Here is a 6,080-nt window from a genome sequence, read left to right as displayed (position 1 = left end):
TAGAATGTGATGATTTAGGGATTTATCTTGATTTGCTTGTTATTTTGTCCTTTTCTCAGTTATGACACATGAACATAGACAGCATTTAGGATGAGCTTTGAGACACATTTTAGACAATATCTGAATCCAGTAGGGTTGTTTATGTGCTTAAAGGCAGACAGCCTTGTTAAAGTACATTCCTGGATCAGGCATGGTCTAGATTAAATAGAGTGACACCAAATTTTCATTTTGTTACATAATAAAGATAACCTCTTCTGCTTCCTTAATATTGTAAATGAGGTAGAAGTGATGGAGACAAATTCAGCTTTAGATATTATACTCACATCTATGGGAATTATAAACCACTAGTGCCTAGCTTGCATCTGGTCCTGGAAGCTGCCTTAAAATGGTCTGGTACATAGCATTCTCTAAAATCTATTCTGTCCTTACATTTAACAAAACTGAAAATGCCTGGGAAACCAGAAGAAAAACAGTGAAAAAAGTCTCTCTTCTGGGTTATTCCTAGAGTGGAATTCAGTAATCTTAAATAAGGCCTTCATTTCAGCTCCTTGGAATTCCCTAGTATTTGAACTAAATTGCTGGTCTCTGACCTATTATTAATGAATGGGTGGGCAAATCACAAAAACACCACAGAGGACATAAACTGATACCTCTCTTTGCAGTATTACAGGTAATCAAGGAAGTGAGTAAGAATATCACCGATTTGGCAAGATAAAGATGACTTCTAGATTTGCTGAGGCAAATGAGCAGAGTGATGACAGAGATCCTCTTCTGCCAGTGTATAAAGTAGATATCTGGAGTTGTAGCCTGGCACTTTCCATGCCACAACATTCACCACTTTGGCAGAAGAGGAGCACAGGCTTAAAATGGAGTGCAAACCTTGCTCTTCACAGTTGCCATAAGGTTCCCTTGCCCAGCCAAAGCAGTGAAAAACCTCTTCAGTAAAAGAATACCAAGGCCAAAAGGCTGTCTATGTACAGTTTGTTTAAAATTTTGAGCATAAAAAAGAATGTGTGCTCAGTTACTGTACTGACACGCATGCAAGCATAACTGTGCTTTCCAGCACCCGTTAGATACCCAGAGAAAGTAAGTAAACATTAGACATCAATATTTGAATCAAATAATGAGCACAGCAATTATTTAATAATTATGCAGGCATATCTAAATATCTGAGCCACTGGTTTAGGATTCTGCACACATCTGAATGCAAAAAAGAACCGTGCATAGAAAAACTAGAAGCCAAACTGAAAAAAAAAACCCCACACTAAAAATCTTGAAATATTTTTCCAACTATTTATTCCTATAAGTTAATACAAAGCACATAGTAATTCAAAAAAGAATAAGAAAAGCAAGGTTGTAAACAACCAGAGACAATACTCAATATCTGAAAAGTCTGCCAGCCTTAAAGGACCTTTTTCTGAGAGTATAAGATGTACAAAGCGAAAGGTGGGTTTCGTTTGTTTTGCACTAGATTCAGTGCCTTTTTAAACAGAGCGCCAGGTGCACAACTTCACTGATATGAAAATCTATCTTGTATTTACATCTTTCAATGGAGCATAGCATTTTTTATGCATTTTGCACAGGGCTACAATGTTCATTTTAACTGAAAATTGCTGAAATATGGACATCTAGTGGAGACATCTAATTATTACAGTTTTCTTTCCAATTGAAACACAAAAAAATGAAATGGACTTTTACTGATTATCTTGCTGGAGCCTGGAGTTTTGTCCTTGCTTTTCACTGCCTGGCCCATTGCTTAGTTGCATGAGGTGAAGGTGACAGAGTCAGAATTTGGCAAAACAGAAGCTGTGCGTCATTTAACAACTTACCTAGGTGACTGATGAAGCAGAAAAACTAATGACCCATGAAGGAACAAATGTTTCTTCAACAAAAGGTAAATAAATCTGATATGGGAGCTCAAGGGATGGGCAAAAATCAGAGGTTGTAAGTGCCCTTAATTTCCCCTGAAATTGCAAGCTCAGACCTTTTGCATTAGTTTCCATAGAGAGAAGGAAAGCGATAATTTTGGGGGCATTGGAAGCCTTGATGCAATGAAAATTAATGTTTAGATTTTCAAACCCGTATAGTTTGCAATACAAATTGAGAGCTAGCTATGAGGACAAAAAAGTGACACTGTGCACTACGATGTCTGCAGAGAGACACTGATGTGACGGGATGTCAGCTGGATCAAATGGTTCTATAAGAATTCCTCATCAAAGTGTGTTTAATCTCCAAGAACACAAAATCATTTTCCATGTCTGAAGTAAGTATGCTAACTACATACTCATTTTTAATGTTCTCTTTTCTCATGCTTTTCACTTTATTGCCTTCCACCTCGGGATTTCTGCTATTATGGGATTTCTTACTGGGTTGATGCTTGGCCAATATTTGTCTGACTTCTCCTTTTTTGTCTCCTGTGAAAACCATCTGAAACTAAGCAGAAACTAACCTTGATTTATTTCTTTAATAAACAAAATGAAGATACTGCATATTAATAAAAATGAAAACTATTCCCTTGTTGGTTTTTTTAAAGTTTCCAAAAACAGTCCCGTATCTCTGTCAAAGTTAATGGAACCAGAATTTCCATGGGAATTTCTGTCAGTCTGGGGAAACTGGAACTGGCTAATGTAAATAACTACAGCCCATCCTCCAACTACTGTTCAAATCACCTTGTGAGAAAGGAATGAGCTTTATTGAAAAGAAATATTTCTTTTGCGGACTACAACTAGTATGGGCTAAGAAAACTTTACAGGAACATTCTGTGAAAACCAGAGACAGAAATGAACCTAATGATGAACCATGACTTGAATTTCATGGGATTCTATGCAAAACTTTCTCTTTTTTGGTATGCAAACCAAAATTACCTAAAGACATTACAAGAATAGATCATTCTTTTACGATTTTATGACTAACTTCCTTGAGAGTGCTACATAGGCAAATAGTTTTACAGGCTGACATTTCTGTTTCTTTTAATAAGCCTAAGAATGTAACATATGTATGTAAAGAGTACCTGGCCTGTATGTTTCAGCTGAGATAGGACTGGGAATTAACTTCCCGACTCCCCATAAAAGACCCCAAACATCCAGAAAATAACCACTTTGGATAACAAAACTCCCTAGCACTTTCTTGCATATGGCAACTTAATTTTACTGGCAGTAGCATGAAAATTAGTTAATATTAGCTGTTAAATATTAGTTAATATAATATTACATGAGGTCTTTTGTATAACTGGAGTGTTTCATCTAAATGATTCCAGACGAACTTTGTAAAGTGACTGTTATTGAGGAAGGGCACAATAAACCACAGAAAGGCTGAGAGTACATGATTCCAAATGCTGATGTAGATTTTAAAGGATATTACTGCGTATGTGGTCACAGGAAGAGTTTAATAAGCCTGATGGTGAGAGCATGTCTTCCCATTCTAACTATTTTTCAGTTCTACATCTCCACCACTGACAGAGAAATTCTGTAACAACACAGAGCAGAACCTAGCAACTTCCCCTTGAAAAGACATATTGCTAGTTCAGAGGGACTACTATGCATGCACTAGTGTTCCCAAATGGGACCATGCTGTAGGAAATTCTGGGTATGGCAATGTAAACAACAGGACATTGAGGGTCAGGCAACGGACAACCGAAAATTCTGCAGCAAAGGCAACTGTGTCAAAGTTTAAGGCAATGCATTTCTAGAACCGAAAAGTTACAACCAAGTTGTTCTCATCATGATTTGGAAAAGAGGGTCATACTAGTCTTTTCAGAAAGCTGACATCGGTTTGGACCTTAATTTAATAAAGAGCAACGGAATAATTCAGCTGAGTATCAAGAAATAGTAAGCAATCAGGTACTCTGCATTAGAAGCAATGAATCAGCCAGAGACAACATGAAGTAGTCTGTTCTCATAATGACATTCCTGAACCAAAAGACAGTAAAACAGAAATGGAAAGCTGAAAGATGATTTAATGAAAGCTGCAGGCTTTCAGCCTCTGCAGGGCAGTACAGAGCATTGCATTTTCTGCCGCACTGCAGAGAGATCAGAAAAGCCCCTGGAAGGATAAATCCTGAAAACTCCGGTGAAAGGGATCTTCAGTGCTTTTAGTGCAGGCCCTTGTCTCAAGGCAGGATTAACTTTAGTTGAACTGTTCCTGAAAGACGTTTGTCTAACCTGCTCTTAAAATTTCCAGTGATGGACATAATGCAATCCTCCTAGGTCATGACAGTGTTGTCCTCGCCTCACAGGTACAATCCTTTTTTGCAACATAATCTCCTTGCTCCTCCTATTCTTTCCCAGTGGTCATGCAGAACAATGTATGTCTCCCTCTTTGCAATGGTCTGTTTTTCCTATTTTACCTTTTCTAGACTTATTTCAGTCTTTCCTCCTAAGTCACTCTTGTCACTCTCTTCTTGACAGCAGACTGACATTTCTGACTCATTCCCAGTTTGTGATTCACTAATCTTGGGGGTTTGCTTTTCAGAGCTACAGCCTAGTCATTTAGCCACCGCCTTGTCATTAGCTGTCTCATCATAAAAAGGGAGATCCAGATATTTGTGAAAGTGTCTGTACAATTATTGATATGCTAAGAAAAAAATGGGCATGACTCATCTTAAAGACAGCTTGTCCTTCAGATAACAAAATTTCTGGTTGAAGCACAATCTGGGCTTATAATCAGAAATGGGAGCAGATGTTTGGTTGAAGAAATGTGTGATTCAGTTAATTGACTGAATGGCGTATGCTGCGGTTTCCCTCTCAAGGCTGTAAGAAGATAACAAGATGTGAAGGAAAGCAACTGACCTATAGCTTTTTTATGTTTTGTCTACTTCTCACTGTAATGTACGTCTCATAGCAATGCGTCTGCACAATGAGAAAATACAGATATATCTAACATAGATAAACTCCACTTCCATTTAAAGGAGACTTGATTTGACAAAATTTAGAAGGGATTTTGAAACAAAGCGACATCTTTGATACTGGCTTACTTTCATGTTGTTACCTAGAATAATTTAACTCACAGGTATTTTAATGGTAGAGCTCTAAGAACAAACCTGAAGTTATCAGAGCATTGCTGTGTACTTTGGTGACAGGAATGCAGCAGGCTCCTCTGTGGTTCAGCTTCAACACTTTACAAAGTGTAAATCAACGTTCAAAATAAATTCACACTCATTCGATGGTATATAAAGTGGACCTCTGTAGGAAATAACTGCAAGAACACTCGATTAGTGTTCTCATGTTTTGCCCTACATTTCCTGTGTGGCCTTGTAACCATTACTGCCCCCTCTGTGCCTCACGAGTCTGTCGGGAAAATGGGAATAAGAGATAAAATACCTCATAAGAATGATGTATTTTTACAACTTTTCACCAGTGACTTCACTGATCTCTCTGTTGAAAATCACAGACTTCTCTGTCTCTCTGGAGCCAAAATGTCTTGATCCTCTCTTTCTTTGATAGTGGCACCTCACAATATAACCTCAAAATAAGAAAGAGTAGTTGCATCATAATTGCATGTATGATGATGAATTTGATGGGCAAGGCTCAAACTGGTAACAGGTTCACTTGTGTATCAAAACAGAAAAAGGGCGGTTTGCTCCTCCCTAACTTGTGAAAATGCTTTGCTGCTTTTTTTTTCCAGATTGCACCACCACGTCCTCCTGAATTCGGCTCTGGTAATAAGCCGCACGATCACAATTACCTCTGTTAACAAGTTGTGTAAGGAGCATTGCATTATCCCTGGCAGTTATATGAGTCACGGCCACGTCAAGGGTTTGTTACGGAGCCAAAAACAATGGCTTCGAGCTGAAAACTCTCTCTGCCTCACCTCCCACAGCTGTAAGATTTCACCCACCCATGTATCACAAACGCCGCTCATTATGAAGCTCATCATTCATTTCAGGACGGGTGTTCCACACGAAGTGTCGTTCTTCTCTCGCTTTATTATTTTTAAATCGCCAGCAGCGGTTGTTTTGCAGCCCGGAGACATTACCGCAGCACCACGGTTGGCAGCAACCAGAAACGCGGTGCCGAGGTCGCCGGGGAACCCAGCCTCCCTCCTCCTCGCACAGCCGCCATCTCCGCCTCTCTCCCTTGAGG

The sequence above is a fragment of the Haliaeetus leucocephalus genome, unplaced genomic scaffold, assembly GCF_000737465.1.
Source record: "Haliaeetus leucocephalus isolate CR32 unplaced genomic scaffold, Haliaeetus_leucocephalus-4.0 Scaffold984, whole genome shotgun sequence".
Lineage (NCBI taxonomy): Eukaryota > Metazoa > Chordata > Aves > Accipitriformes > Accipitridae > Haliaeetus > Haliaeetus leucocephalus.
The sequence above is the reverse complement of the archived record's forward strand: the minus strand, read 5'-3'. Positions refer to the sequence as shown.